Genomic DNA, 16,956 nt, shown 5'->3' with positions numbered 1-16,956 from the left:
TTCTGATCACCTCACTGTAAGAAGGATGTGCTACCAGGATGCTGCCTGGTTTGGAGGGTAAATCTTATGAGGAAAGGTTGAGGGAGCTGGGGCTTTTCTCTTTAGAGCGGAGGAGGATGAGAGACGACTTAATAGAGGTTTATAAGATGATGAGGGGGATAGATAGAGTGGACATGCAGAGATTATTTCCTCGGGCGGAAGTAGCTGTTACGAGGGGGCATAATTATAAGGTTCATGGTGGGAGATGTAGGAGGGATGTCTGAAGTAGATTCTTTACTCAGAGAGTGGTTGGGGTGTGGAATGCACTGCCTGCTGTGATAGTGGAGTCAGACACTTTAGGAATTTTCAAGCGGTTATTGGATAGGCACACGGAGCACTCCAGAATGATAGGGAATGGGACAGTTTGATCTTGGGTTTGGATATAGCTCGGCACAACATCGAGGGCTGAAGGGCTTGTACTGTGCTGTACTGTTCTATGTTCTATGCCCTATGTTCTTCTGGACTAAATTTATCCTTCAACCAACATCTAAAAACCGATCATTTGGTTATTTATCTTTATGCTGTCCATGGGACATTTTGTTATGCTCAGGTTAGCTTCCAAGTTTGCTACTTTAATAACTCAGCAGAATAATTTTCTTGGTTGTGAAATACTTTGTGAAAGTAACCATATCAATGCAAGTTCTTCTTTCCTTCTCTCTTTCCCTTTTCCAGCTTTCTGAGAGATTGTTTTATTTTATACTGATTGGACTCCATAGATAAGAAACACAGAAGATAGGAGCAGGGGTAGGCCTCTGGCCCTTCGAGCCTGCTCTGCCATTTATTATAATCATGGCTTGAGAGCCCTAGGCTATGCACATGTTCCAGAATGTACTGGACAGACAAGTAAATGCATGAAATATTCATTGTTGTAATATGCCTTTAAAGGACATCAGCACAATACCACTACAAAAGAAGTGTCACGTGATGCAGCCTTAGTTTCGCCTCTGCTCTGAGCTGACCACAGAGACACAGCTCTGATTTTTTCAAGCTTTATACCTATGTATCACTGTTCTAATGTGCCTAGTCTTGATAAATGAACCCACAAAGTTTACTGTAAAGGTCCTTTTACTCTTCACACAAATTGGTCTCAGATGTCACTAATAACTGTGGATGTCTCTCTCTTGCCAGTGTTCAACTCATAGCCTGGAAGTGTCAAGCTGGGACAGCTTTGCAAGAGGGAGGGAGAAAAACTCACTGTTTATTCCTGACCAATGATCTCACCCTTATGCCGCTAGAGTTACCCTGACTGCTGCCTACGACAGTGTGTCTCTCTTACTTGTATGTAGTAAAACATAACCCAGAAGTGCCACATTGGGGCAAGCTTCACAAGAGAGCGAGGGAGAGAGAGGGGCCCGTATTTATTGAGTGAGCAGTTTCGAAGTGCTCAGCCCCTTTATGGTTCTGGCATTTTCGTGACTCACCAAGATGGATGATGATGAGAGAGAGAGATCTGATCAGTTTCAATGACAAAGAGTCAAACTGTTTTAGAGGGTACCTCGTGGGCTGCTAAGTGTTCCAAGGTGGTTTCCTGGAACTGCTAAATGTTTTTCGCGTTAGTGGAGGTGTTTTTCTATATAGCTGGGAGTAAAACTCGTTACCATTTCCATTATCTCTCCTGTCGGTGGTCAGGATTATTGACACCCCTCTGCATAATCTTGTCAGATAGCTTTGCCACAACTCATGGCCCCGTTTATTCACTCCTTGGTTGGTCTGCTGGTGTTGTAGATTCTGATGTCTGGTTTGCAGTCATTTTGCTTGAATGTAACCTTTTAAAATAATACTGTCTTTAACATGTCCATTGTTCCATTTGAAATTGAGGTTTAATATAATGACTTTGTATCTGATGGAGTTCATCCAAATGATGGATTTGCTGCATCTTACATTACCAAATCTGTTATGAGAGATTTGTTCCCTGTGTCTTGTGCATTTAATAAGCCCCAAGTATTGTATCATGTTAATAAGATGACACTCAATAGGACCAAATTTCTGGTACACTCCAGGTGTACATCCAGTCCTTCTCCAATAGCTTATGTAGCGCCTAGTTTGGAGTGGAACCTTCATTAATCCCAAATGAGGTCAGTGCACCAAGTGGGTATGGTTTTAGCGAGTGGATTTCCTAAGTCTAAATCTATCTTGGTCCCCTCCCTTATGGACTTATTTCCTCTTTTAGCTGAAATCCTGTACTCTGTTTTGTAACATCAACACCTAATCAATGCTGAAAACTGTGGTGCAAGTACCTGATCAGGTGGAATTAAAAGTGATGGACACAAAATGGTTATTTGGCACTCAAAATCGTTACCTGGGAAGGGACATTAAGAAACATTGGCTTTAGGCACAGACTGTTACACAAAAGGTTGAAACCTGCTGTATCTGAATTGCTGTAGGAAGTTGGTCACAGCTTGAGGCACTCTAGATAAGAGCAGAGCCAGAACAATAAGGACAGCCACAGATGGGGACGTATGTACATAAATGTAACAAGATCAGCCACTGAATATATAGATGGATATTGGTAGAAGACATAACTGCATAAATGTATCCATTCTATGAACAATGATATGTTAACTATCCATGTCCGTACCTGTCTGCTTGTAACAATGTGTTAACTGTCGATGTCTGTACCTGTCTACTCGACTTGTAACGATATGTTAACGGCAAATGTCCGTACTGCCTATTGTCTAAAAGGTATAAAAATGATCAACTACCATTGTGTAGTTGAGAAGGTAGATGCCAAGTACTACAGGGTACCAGTGCTTTCTCCCAAAGCTTTGTCCGAAATAAAACTGTATTGTTGAAACCTCAAAGTCTGATTCCTAAGTGGTAAATTTCCCACAACATACCCATCAGCTTTTTAAGACTGCAGAACCTCGTCCAAGCCTGAAAGATATTCCAGAGCAATGGCGATTCCTGACGGCTGCTTCCTGACATTTGTACTGGAATGCTGCCCTGCAAAGTTTTAAAGTCCACATGATGGTTCAATGAGTTTAATCCAACGAGTAATTGAGAAATACAGGTCAAGAAGGTTGAAGTGGATTGGACTTGTTAAATTGCCCCTTCTTGTCCCAAGATGTATAGGTTAGAGGGATTGACAGCGTAAATGAGCGGGGGTACAGGTATGGGATTGGATAAGATGCTCTGTTGGAAAGTCATGCAGACTCAATGGCCTCCTTCTTCACTGTTCGCGATTTTATGATTTGATAATTTAAAGTTACAATTTGCATCCATACCTCTGGTTTAAGATAGGACAACAGACTAAGGTTAATATTTATGATCACTAGTGGGAAGAATTGCATGTTCAGCTGAAGTACCTCCCCTTCAGATCAAATATCTTGCCAATGTTTGCTGGTAAGGTTCAAGGAAATGATGCCCATTTTTTCCAGATACTGGAGGAGTCTGGCACAATGGAACTATATGTCCTTGCCTAATTACCAGGTTAGTTAATTCATTGACATTTGATGATATGTTAAAGTCTGCTTATTTAAAGTTTACTTAGTTATTAGTGTCACAAATCGGCTCTCGTTAACACTGCAATGAAGTTACTGTTGTTAAGTGGAATCTGGAGGTTGCACATAATTATAATTTTAGCAAATATCATTGAAATGCTGTCTTCGAACATTTACTTTTATAATATTCTAGAGCGAAACAAATTAAGTTGCAGAAGGACATCTTTATATTGCTAAAGTTTAGATATCAGACTGTGTTTGTATTAGGTCCCATCATGGTTAATTGCCGGACCACAGTATTTTAGGAAGATGACTGCAACAACATTCTGTTCCATCACTACCATTTCCATTTGTCATTCCTTAGCCAGGCTTTATAATTCACATAATGTTCCATCCTGCAACTCATTATTAGCTATGCCTGAACCAAACCTGCAGTGAATGATACAGTATGCTATAAGAAGCTCGGGCCATGGTGCTCAGTGTCTTCCCTTCTGTTTCCTGTTCTTCTAGACATCTTTAGGACCATTTTAGATACCTATAGGACCAAATGCCATGGGCATTTGTGAGAAAACTGCCTCTAAGATAGTCCTAACAAATTAATGCCTGACTATGTTGTGATGTTAGTGTACCTTTAAGAGTTTTTTTTTAATTCATGCTCACAGCCTTGGTGATGTCATTGTTGGAAGGAGAAAATACTGTGGGAAGTTCAGGTGACAGGGATTTCATTTTCATTTTCAGTTTGGAGCTGCAGGTTTGAATTTTAGTTTTTAGAAGGGACAGCAAGCTAAAATGAAGTGTTTTCCCCCTCTCCCTGTTGTTTTGAAAATTCTGTTGGTTAGCTGAGAACGAGAACTTGTTTTCCTGAGGGGTGAAAACATGCTGTTGTTGCGGGTGGGACCAGAGTCTCTCTGGTGTTTTGGGAAGCTGTCTTGTCTTCAAACTGTTTTCAGTCTCAAGAGCATTTAACTACAGAATTCAACTAACGGACTCGATCCCAGTATCACGTGAGTATCAGTGTGTGCTGTGTTAAACCTGCAAAAAGGGTTTTTTTTGTCTATGGGAGGTTTTGATTGGGACAGCTTATATTTATTCATTTAAAGGTTATACATTATCATGATTGTTTGTTTGTAATTGATAAAAGTTCTTGCTAATTTTCTTACTATTAACTATATTCTTAAATAAACTGTGTTTGATAAAAGCTCACTAGTGCGTCACTCAAATCATACCTGAAGTGAAACATCTCATGCTGATCCTAGCCAAATTCAGAATGCAAAACTTATGATTCAGGTTGCCTTCATAAAAGACTTCACGGTTTCCAACCTGCTCCATAACAATATTTACTATCAAACAACTTAATAGATTATTACAGCATCTAGGACATTTGTCATTAAATTAAATGGTACTAATTGTATTCATTTGTGAGATGTGGATGTTCTGTTTTTGTTGCTCTGGGTCTTAGATGAGGTGTCCATCATATGGATTTACAGATACAGCTGGAGGCAAAGCTGTGGGTATATTTTACCTTTATTGAATATTGTACAATGTGCAGTACAAGGCTGAGCATGAGGTTCTACATAGAACTATTTTTATTTATTTATTTGTGGAACCAGGGCGTCACTGACTGGCCAGCATTTATTGCCCGTCCTGAGTTGCCCTTGAGAAGGTAGTGGTGAGCTGCCTTCTTGAAAGGCTGCAGCCCATGTGCTGTGGATTGACCCACAATGCCACAGCGATTGATACAACTGAGTGGTTTGTGAGGCTATTTCAGCGGGTAGTTCAGAGTCAACCACATTGCTGTGGCTCTGGAGTCACATGTGGGCCAGACCAGATAATGACAGCAGATTTCCTTCCCTAGAGGAGATTAGTGAACCACATGGGTTTTTCCGACAATCAACAGTGGTTTCCTAGTCATCAATATATTCTTAATTCCAGATATTTTTTATTGAATTCATATTCTACCATTGGCTATGGTGGGATTTGAACCTGTGTTCCCAGAAAGTTAGCTGACATTGGCTCAATACTCTAGCGATAACATCACTAGACCATTATCTCCCCTCAACATGCTCTGTTGCCATGTGATCCTACATCACTGATCATCTAGACTTACCTAGTTTATTTATGTATTTGAAAATTAATGCTTTGTGTTATAGGTTTCAATGGCAAGGACTGCACTTATTGTCCATATATCTAATTGTCTTTGAAAAAGTGATAGCAAGCAATCTTCTTGAATTGCTGTCATCCATGTGGTGCTTATATTTCCTCATAGCTGTTTGGTGACTTGCTTCAGAGTAATTGTTGTGGGTCAGGAGTCATGTACAGGCCAGACTGGTAAAGGATGATTGGGGATTAGTGAGCCAGATAGATTTTTATTGCAATCCAATAATTCCTTAGTCACCAGCTTTTAAAAAGCATATAGCTTTTTATTAATTAACTGAATTGAAATTCCCTAGCTATCATAATGGAATTTGAACTTGTATCTCTGGATCATTAGTCCCAGTCTCTGAGTTACAAGTCCAAGATGGTGCCAATGTGACAGTGCTTATTACTGGGGATGTTAGCAACATCTTGGAAATCCTTCACTTCTAAGTTTTACTTCGAATGATCGTTCTTTGTCGCTGTTATATTAAATTTACTTTCTGTCCTTTAAAGTTGCTTTTAACTAACCAAGTGGGTTATAGAGCCCTCATTCTGTTTTAATCACTTGACCTTTCTCAAAGCTTTTAACTTTCGACTCAAACAGAACGTGCTCTCTCAAAGATCGATTGCAGACTTCCAAGCTCCTTCAAAAGCTAATTCTTGAAATCCCACTTCAAGGGGCATAGCCAAATTAACTCTTAAGGTGACCAAATTAAGCATAGGGATCACTATGAAAGCTGTCTTTTACCAGAACTGACTTGAACACATTTTCTTTTCATGCTTTGTGCGTCCTGGTGTTGTGGCGTCCATGGTGTTTTTCCATGACATATGAAGACGCTGCGCAAACTGCAGCAGCCTACTAGGACCTGTGAAACATTTTTGTGGGGCTGTACAGCAGCATCCTGCTGATCAAAGTCTTTTTTCAACTTTCTGATGGTCTGTTCCTCCAAATCCTCATTAGCTACACCAATAGCTGGGGCCTCTTGAGACAGACTGAAGGAATTCAAAGAACAAAGAACAAAAAAATTACAGCACAGTAACAGGCTCTTCAGCCCTCCAAGCCTGCACTGACCATGGTGCCTGACTGAACTAAAACCCCCTACCCTTCCAGGGGTCATATCCCTCTACTCCAATCCTGTTCATGTATTTGTCAAGATGTCCCTTAAAAGTCACTACCATACCTGCTTCCACTAGTTCCCCCGGCAATGAGTTCCAGACATCCATTATTCTCTGTGTAAAAAAAAAACTGCCTTGTACACCTCCTTTAAACCTTGTCCCTCGCACCTTAAACCTATGCCCCCTAGTGATTGACTCTTCCACCCTGGGAAAAAAGCTTCTGACTATCCAGTCTGCCCATGTCTCTCATAATCTTGTAGACTTCTATCAGGTTGCCCCTCAACCTCTGCCAATACAGTGAGAACAAAACAAGTTTCTTCAACCTCTCCTCATAGCTAATGCCCTCCATACCAGGCAACATCCTGGTAAATCTTTTCTGTACCTTCGCCAAAGTCTCCACGTCCTTCTGGTAATGTGGCGACCAGAATTGAACATTATCTTCCAAGTGCAGCCTAACTAAAATTCTATAAGAGCTGCATCATGATTTGCCAATTTTTTCGCTCAATGCCCAGGCCGATGAAGGCAAGCAAGCCTTTTCCGCTACCTTCTCCACCTGCATTGCCACTTTCAGTGACCTGTGCACCTGTACACCTGGATCCCTTTGCCTATCAATACTCTTAAGGGCTCCTTTCACTTTCAATAATCCTGCCACTGGGGCCTCTAGCAGTCCCTTTAAAAACTGCTGGTTAGGGGGAAGGCGATTGAGAAAAACGCTTTGCCTTGGTTGTGCTGATATTAGGAGTTAAGGTTAAACTGCTCATTAACACATTGATGGGTATCCTCAGGGTGTCATGATGGCACAGATCAGCATTGCTGCCTCACGCAGGTCCCCGCGTAGGTCACTGTCTATGCGGAGTCTGCACGTTCTCTCCGTGCCTGCGTGGGTTTCCTCTGGGGGCTCTAGTTTCCTCCCACAATCTGAAAGACGTGCTGGTTAGGTGCATTGGCCAAGCTAAATTCACCCTCAGTGTACCCGAACAGGTGCTGGAGTGTGGCGAGTAGGGGATTTTCACAGTAATTTCATTGCAATGTTCATGTAAGCCTACTTGCGGCAATAAATAAACTTTAAATTGGAAGTGAGTGGCCTCCAGTTTGACAGTTGGTTCAGTGAATACAGGAGAATGATGCCAAAAACTAATCACCCCCAGCAGTTACTTTCGACCTAACGAACAGGCATGATGGAGACTAATGTCTCTGCCCCATCCCAGCCCATCCACCCACACCAATGATTTAATTGCATTCCTAGATAAAATATGAGGACTGTTATTAGCATGTGACTTAAATTATTTCTAAAGTCCTTGCTAACTACATAATAATTCATATTGTATGTGTTAATCCTCTCAACAAATATGCTTAGAAAATCAGACACCCCTGCAGTTGGACAAGAAAGACTTGCCCAATCTCCTTCCATCGTTTGTCATAGAATCATGGAATAGAATGCCTACAATGCAGAAGGAGGCCATTTGGCCCATCAAGCCTGCACTGACAGCAATCCATCCAGGCCCTATCCCCGTAACCCCACATTATCCGTCTAATGCTCTCATTTCTGAACTCGATCAGAGCGTGTACCCTTTTAATGATTAGATCAATGGAGGGATTAATCAGCTTTTAATTTTATTTTATTTCTGAAAGCTTAAAAATCCATAAAACAGATATTGAGTGGAACAAATTAGCTTTGCCAGTTCAAACCACAAAGACTTATGTGGCTTGCCTGCCTATATTTTGATTGATCAGATCTGATTGCCTAATGATAGCTGATCTGCCCATAAATATGACATAGAATCATAGAATCCTACAGTTCAGAAGGAGGCCATTCGGCCCAACAAGCTTGCACCAATCCACAATCCCACCCAGTTCCTATCCCCATAACCCCATGTATTTACCCTGCTTCCCCCCCTGACACTAAGGGGCAACTTAGCAAAGCCAATCAACCTAACCCGCACATCTTTGGACATGTCAGTGGAAAGCTTTGCTACACGCTGGGGCAGGGTGCTGTGGTTTGACAGAATTTATTGTGGGTCCAGTAATGATGTAAAGAAAGACTCAACTTGTTGAAGAAAAATGCACCCACTTAAAGCAGGGACATTTTCATCTTCTCAAAAATGACAATCATCACTAAACCTTCCCCCTGTCTCAGCGCCACTCTGTATTTCTTGCCAGGGCTTCTAAGCTCAACTTCACCAGAAATCCAGAGCTCAGTATCCCTCGGAGAGCTCCAGCGAAGCTAAGTTAAGTTGATGGAAGACAGGACACATCCCTTTTCATAACACTAACTGCCATATGGTAAATTTGAAAATTAGTGCACGAATGAGCGAACGAGTAGGGTGGGTAAGCTGGCAAGTGGGTGAGGTGACAGGTAGGTATGGTGCTAAGTTGATTGGGTAGAAAGTGGGTGGGGAGTAAGATGGGCAGGGTGGCAGGTTGGTGAAGGTGGCAGGTGGGTGAGTTGGTGGTCAGTTCGGGGGGGGGTAGCCTGCTGTTTAGTGGGATAGTTTAATGGCCGGGGGGAGCAATGCTTGTGGTCAATTTCCTCCCTGGGCTGTGCAATCAGAGTGTTACTTAGGCGATTAACCTGAGTGACTGGGGGAGTCAGTTCTGTCGTTATCCATGAGTTAGACTAAGTTTTCTTGTCTAGTATCTCTCGGGTATCTATTCACTTAATTACCGTTGTACTGTCCAACTCTAGCTCAGAGTCAAAGATAATCAAGGAGGGCCCTGAGGAACAGGAGAAATATCAGTCAGAAGTTTAAACTTCCAAGGCTTAAATTCCCTAAATGGATTAATGCCTCAGGACTTCTGCAAATTCCTGACGTGCATTTCCAGTTGTACACTTGGTCTCCGACAATCAATAGAAGGTTTGGGCTTTTGTTCTGCATACTGGGAGGTGAATCTGAAGGATAACTATGACACAGAGTAACAGTACTTAGATCATCAGATACTGCCATGGGACCTTGCTGCACAAAGTGATGGCAAATGCAGAGCACTCTATCTCTTTGCTTATAGTAGATTTCCAAGGCAGACAGGGACGTCCTACAGCAACCAAGCTCTCTCATCCAATTCCCCCCCAATGTCCTGCATTGATCAAAACTAACTAAGGCTAGACTCCTCCTACTTTCAGGAGCACTATCGGCGGTTGCTTTTGTTCTTCTAATAGGCACATGCAACATATCAATGTCATCTGGATGCACAGGGAAAACAATGTATTCTTGTATTTGCCAGTAACTGCCACTTTCCTGCTTTCCTTCTCAGTCACCCTTCCCTATCTTGTGCATTGTTTGTTGCGTGTCACATTTATCAGATACACATCAGCAAGTCTCACACAAATCCACAAGCCTTCAATGGAAGCTCACACTATTAAACTCCCCTTCCTGGAGCATGTCAGGCGCATGGCTCACTACACTCAGAAATGATGTAAGTATTTGGAAGGACAGCTCCTATCCAGGTCTTTAGGAGGGAGCCCTGGAGATTGTGGGCATTGTCCTCTCTCAGAGCATTGAGGATGAGAGTGTGGGTTAGATCAAAGAAGGATGGCCTCTGTTTCGTTCTTTTCCTCCACCTATCTTTCACTTACAGCTCTTCCAAGGAGGTGGCCAAGGCATTTAGAGAGTCTGAGGCTTTCTGATAGTCTCTGAACTCAATGGCTGCCTTGCTATTTTCTGTAGAAACTACTGCTGGGAATGGGGGAAGTGGGGGGTGGGGGACAGAACTGGGAGGGTGGGAAGCAGGTTAGGACATGATTTAAATATTTATGTAATGCTGCTTCCTGATGCACGCAAACCCATCAGGTTCTAATGAGTGGTGAAATTGCAGTAAAACCCTTCCAAGCTCAAATACAGCAGCCAGGTGCGTGCCATCATTTTAACACTCATGCCTCGCAGTTTGTTCTCATCACAGCCGGTTAATACTTTTCACTGTGTCCCAATAGATGTGACAATAATAAATCAGTTCAAATCCATTCAACAAAATTCACTCCATGTCATGTACAATCAAACAGGCATGTCCACAGTATTAACAAATAGATGATGAAACCTCGCTAACACCTTATTCTACATAACATGAAATATCCTGCCTTGACTGTTGCATTCACCTGCAAGAGAATTTCGCTTTAAACCCATTGCACAGTAACCAGGTAATTGGTAAGGTAGGCTAGAGTTTGAGAAAATTTTCTTGCATTGCGCATTTTTGAAAAATTTCCTATGTTTAATGTCAAAGTTGATGGCAACTCAAAAGCCTAATAATATATCATCTTTCTTTCTTCTGTTTTCATGTTCTTTGACAATTGGTGATATGCTGATTCATTGAAAGACAGGATCAAGTTCAACATTGGCAATCCTCGCTTATTCCAATCGTTCAACTAGTAGTGAATCCCAATGAATATAAGCCAAAAATGTCATCCCCAACATACTCAGTCATGATCTGCACGCTATCGTACATCAAAAATATAATTGAAAGAATGTTTGCATTTAAAGATTGTATATACAAAAATTAATAAAATATTCAAATATATGCAAATTGCATTACTTCTATGACAATTTTTTTTGAAATCTATTCTCTGCTTTTAATTCTGCATTTTGGATAAATGTTGCCTGATATGCAAATACGCTTAAATTAAACACTTAATCACAATGAAATAGGCAAGATGGGAAAGTCCCGTCCATTATCTGCCATGGGAATTGTAGTGGGCAGGGAGTGGGGGGAGGGGGCAGACAACATTGACCTTGGGCAAGATTTTCTGGTTTTGGGGTGAGCGTGCCCCGGAATATTCCAACTAATGGCTGGAATTCTCTGGGCTTGCATGTCCTGCTACCACTGCCAGCGACAACGGAGAATTTGGCACTCAGCCAAATCTCTATTCGCAGCGCCAGGACTGGAGAATTCCAGCCACTGTTCCTTCTAACAGCTAACACACATTAATTATTTCTGTATTCTCAACTGAGGGCAAGGCTATGTTAGAGTATAGTTTGTGTAGATGGTATTAGTTAAAACATCAGCAGGTAAAGAGCTCTCAGCCTCAGCTGCACGAATGAAAAGGCAACAAGTGGAAGTTAATACGTTCCCAGAAGGATTTGAGAGAAGATGAGATGCAAATCGCTCCTGATTGTTTTAATACTTCAAACAGCTGGTATGCAATGGAGGAGGCAGACGCTTGGTTTCATAATCAGGTATTATAAGGAAGTAAAATAATTCTATTAGAACCACATTGGCAGGAAAATGCACACAAGCTCTGCCGACAAACACGTCAGGGAGCATCCAGCCGTGACCTGTGCTCCTGACCCATTAGATGCCCCCAGTAGATAAATTATCATGCAAATCCCAGGAGGGATCTTTATTGTGTTCAGTTACGCGGAACTTGACTGATATTACTTTGAGGATGTTTTTGTTTGCTGACCAGCAGTGGAGGTGTTGCTGACAGCATTCCAGGACACATGGAAACACATTTACTTCAAAAGGCAACTTTGGCCTAGATTTCAATATATTGGAATATTAAGAAGCTTTGACAAATCTATTACGTTTCTTGACATAATGAGGACAACATGCATGTTGTCCGATCTCTTGAAACATTATGAAAAGCACAAGAGGTGTACACTCCTGTACACTGGGTTCTTGTTTTTTGGGTGTATCTTTCAAGCTATGTGCCAGGGATCCGGTTTCGATTCCTGGCTTGGGTCACTGTCTGTGTGGAATTTGCATGTTCTCCCCATGTCTGCGTGGGTTTAATTCAGGTGGTCCAGTTTCCTCACACAGTCCAAAGATGTGCAGGTTAGGTGGATTGGCCACGCTAAATTGCCCTTCAGTGTCAGGAGGACTAGCTAGAGCAAATGCATGGGGTTATGGGGATAAGGCATAGATGGGATTGTGGTCAGTGCAGACTTGATGGGCCAAATAGCCTCCTTCTGCACTGTACGATTCTATGATTCTATAAAATGTACCTGTGGTTTATGTATGACATAAACTGATACCAAGCTGAACAGTCAAGGCAATCCCCCGTTTGATTCTAACGTTTGCTAATTGGTTGCCTTCAACCAAGTCAATTACAGGCCTCTGTCATTAAATTTAATTTTCCCCAAGTAGGGAAGGATTTGAGGACCTCTGCAGTGCAAGTGCTCTGAAGAAAGATGAAGACAGGATCAAACTTACTTACCCAGTTTTACCAAAGGAAGGTAAAACCGAGCTAACTTCAAAGTGTTTTTCTCAGGGGGATTCCGAATGTCTGGCAGTGACATTTTCATAGATGAGCTGTTGAATGATGATGACAGAGTTATCGCATTCTGAGACAGAGTACAGGAATGAGAGGGAGAATCTGGTGAACTATTGTGACAACAATAATCTCTCTTTCAGTGTCAACAAAAGAAAGAGTTTTGTCATTGACTTCAGGAAGCGTAAATAAGAACATGCCCCTGTCTACATCAATGGGGATGAAGTAGAAAGGGTCAAGAACTTTAAGTTTTTAGGTGTCCAGATCACCAACAACCTGTCCTGGTCCCCCCATGCCGACACTATGGTTAAGAAAGCCCATCAACTTTCTCAGAAGACTAAGGAAATTTGGCATGTCAGCTACGACTCTCACCAACTTTTACAGGTGCACCATAGAAAGCATTCTTTCTGGTTATATCACAGCTCCTACTCTGCTCAAGTCAGCAAGGAACTACAAAAGGTCATGAATGTAGCCCAATCCATCATGCAAACCAGCCTCCCATCCATTGGCTGTGTCTACACGTCCCACTGCCTCAGCAAAGCAGCCAGCATAATTAAAGACCCATGTACCCAGACATTCTCTCTTCCACTTTCTTCCTTCAGGAAAAAGATACAAAAGTCTGAGGTCACTGTCTCAAAAACAGTTTGTTCCCTGCTGCTGTCACTTTTGAATGGACTTACCTTGCATTAGGTTGATCTTTCTCTACACCCTTGCTATTCCTATAACACTACATTCTGCACTGTCTCGTTTTCTTCTCTATGAACAGTATGCTTTGTATAGTGTGCAAGAAACAATACTTTCACTGTGTGTTAATACGTGTCAACAATAAAACCAATCAAATCAAATTCAGATGCATGGATTTTAAGCAATATGCCTCCAGGATGGAACTTAATAATGGTGAGCCAAGTAAACATGTTCACCTTCCATGTGCACTTAGACAGACCATTATAATACAGAGCTTCTGAAAAGTGGCAATCATCGTCGGATGATTGGTTGCCATGTCCTGTCAGTACTCCACATCTCTGAGCAAATCTTCTGAGGCCAGCTTCTCCAGAAACATGGAGCACAGCATCCATTGGAAAGCCCCATTGCAGCGCTGTGGGAGAAGGAAGGATGTGCTTTCTTTTTACAACATGACCTGTGACCAGTAAGTTTAAAATTGTCAGTGTTAGTGAATGGTAGATGGGTGAGGTAACTGGGTAGGGCTTTGCTTTGATTTATTATTGTCACGTTTATTGGAATACAGTGAAAAATACTATTTCTTGCAAACTATGGAGTTCATAGAGTTACATGGGGAGAAGGAAAGTTGATAGTTCAGAATACAATGATGCAGTTAGAGATAGGGTGAAGAGAAAGGTCAGATTAATAGATGATAGTTCATTCAAAAGTCCGGTGGTAGCAAGGAAAAAGCTGTTCTTGAATCAGTTGGCACGTATCCTCAGACCTTTGTATCTTTTAACTGATAGAGGAAGGTGGAAGAAAGTATGCTCGAGTTTTGAGGGGCCCTTGGTTATGCTGGCTGGCAGGTGGGTGAGGTTGCAGGTTGGTATGGTGGTGGTGGGGGGGGGGGGGGGGGGGGTGGGTAAGGGGGGTGGTGAGGAGGGGTAGGGTGGCCAGTGGGCGATATAGCAGGTGGGAGTTGGCTGGTGGATTGAATTGGGTTGCAGAGTTCAGTTCAAGGATATGGATGATGGGGTAGTCAAGTAAGGTCAGGAATGTAGTTGGAGCAGGTTAGATTGGGGGGTAATCGAGGGGGAAATCAGTGGTAATCAGGTGTAGTTCTATGGATCATGGGGATAGGAGTGGCGGGGGCATGGATAGAAATGGGTGGGATTTTTCACGGCCCAGCCACTCATGCTCCCCTCCGGATTCAGGGCTGACCCGTCTTTGGAAGGTGGCGATAGCTTCCAGCCCCATTGTTGTCAAAGGGGTTTTTTTCCTTGTTTGCACCCATCCTCGCCAGGGAACCCATGGCGAGAGTGACTGTTGGCAGGATTGGAAGATCCCTCTGGCAGGAACAGCATGAAAATCCTGCCTGTGGAGTTATTGTGAGTTCTAGAATTATCCGGGAGTTAGATGAGGTATTTTCTGTCAAATGGTTCCTGGGTAAAAATTCAAGTAAGTATCGCTGAATTGTTGGAAGTCCCTGATTCTAGCTATGAGTTGGAGATATTTGTACAGGGTCCCACGGGCCGGTAAGTTGCCTGTCAGAGCTTCATTGTGGCCCAACAATTTCCACAAAGGTCTGGGCCTCAAAACATCTTCAATGTCCCAATGCACTTCTTGGGTTGGACATCCAGGCCACTGCGTCGGGAGATTCTCGTGTTGGTCGATTTGCAGTGTTCACGCATGTGTTCAAGCCCCACTGGCATCTCCCAGTGCTACATTTCCAGCGGCATCAGATCCATGTCGGAAATAGGCGCAAAGACTATTTAAATGGTCATTTTGAAGACAATTAGTGGACTCAGGACTGAAGTTTCTAGGCTTGCCAGCAACCCCCCCACCCCACTTCTTACCAGAGTGGTTCACTTGAGCAGTTGCTCCCCATTAACTGGGAATTAGCAGCCCAAACCTGCTGGAGAGAAGAGCAACTGGGGCACCGGCAGTGCAGGGCCACTGTGCATGAGCTAATCTCGGTGCTGACAGATCAATGCATGTGGCCCACTCAGTGCTGTGCTACCAGCCTCCCCATTGCAAGCAAGTTCTGCAGTGCAGTGTGGGAGACTCTTCTCTGAACTCCCACTGAACAAACCAGCACGAGATACTCCAGTTTTTTTGGGAGTATTCCGGCCCTGGTCTCCAAGAGGTCTGGAGACCAAAAGATCTGGGCCAATATGCCTCTACCCTGTGCATCAAGCTGACCCAAAAACTTTGAATTATCATTCATATTTTCTGACAACGGGTTTACTCTATCATGGGGGGATGCTTGTAAAAGCCCACTATAGCAAAATACAAAAAGTTGATGAGTGTATTAGATGGGAGCACATTTAAAAGAAAGGTTTTTGCATCTTTACTGATGGAAGATTAAATGGTATGTATTTCATGTTGCCCTATTTCTATCGGGGCAAAAGTGAGTGGTAAATCATAAGTAATTTCAGATTATAAATAGCTCTTCCACAATTTCCATTCTGTCATTAAATTCTGTAGGAGGTGAAGTTGCCAACAAGCTCCTTACTAGTTTGCATGCTTGAGTGAAAGATTGCTGTCAAAGTGATGTTTTAACATATGTATAATAAAACAGATCCAAAGATTTTTTTTTAAATGTGAAAATACCATTCTGTTCATATGGTTCAAAACTTCTCTGCACTATCTAATTGTTTAGGGTCTCAATTCCTCCCCAAAGTACTATTTTTATTGTGTAAACTTTTCATAAGATTCCACAAAAAGCCTCACGGGAGATCCACTTAGAACTTCTGAAATGGGTATTTGCATATTTAAAAATATGCAGTCATTGTAATGACAAGGTAAATGGTTCAATTAAATTTATAATGTATTATATGATTATTAACTCAGAATCACTTACAATGATATGACTTTATTGATAGTCAGGGCACAGCTTTTCCTTTTGAGAGCAACTATTGCCTTGAAATTATGCCATTGGATAACGTTGCATGGAGATTTGGAGTGGAATTCTTCCATGGCCCTGCTGGTGGGCTCAATGATGCATGAGGGAGGAGAATTTGGCTTGAGCTCAAAAGTTGGTGTCATGCAGATGTGGATTTCCCATGGGTGTCCACCATAGTAGATCAGGAAGGCCAGTGTGAAATTGACTTATATCCTGTTAATGGGCTGCAATAGAAGGCCCGACTAGAATCTTCCTTTCTGTGCCCAATTGTCCACGACCCTAGTGGGAAAATACACTATTGGCAAACATTGGAATTAGTTCAAAGTCTCAAACACCAGGTTAAATTCCAACAGGTTCATTTAAAATCACAAGCTTTTGGAGCACTGTTCCTTTGTCAGTTGAGTGGAGAGATAGGTTCACAAACATGGCATATATAGACAATTGTGTCTTTGTATATGCTAAGT

This window comes from Carcharhinus amblyrhynchos, chromosome 22 (genome assembly GCF_965287045.1).
Source record: "Carcharhinus amblyrhynchos chromosome 22, sCarAmb.v2.hapA, whole genome shotgun sequence".
NCBI lineage: Eukaryota > Metazoa > Chordata > Chondrichthyes > Carcharhiniformes > Carcharhinidae > Carcharhinus > Carcharhinus amblyrhynchos.
Note: the sequence above shows the minus strand (reverse complement) of the source record.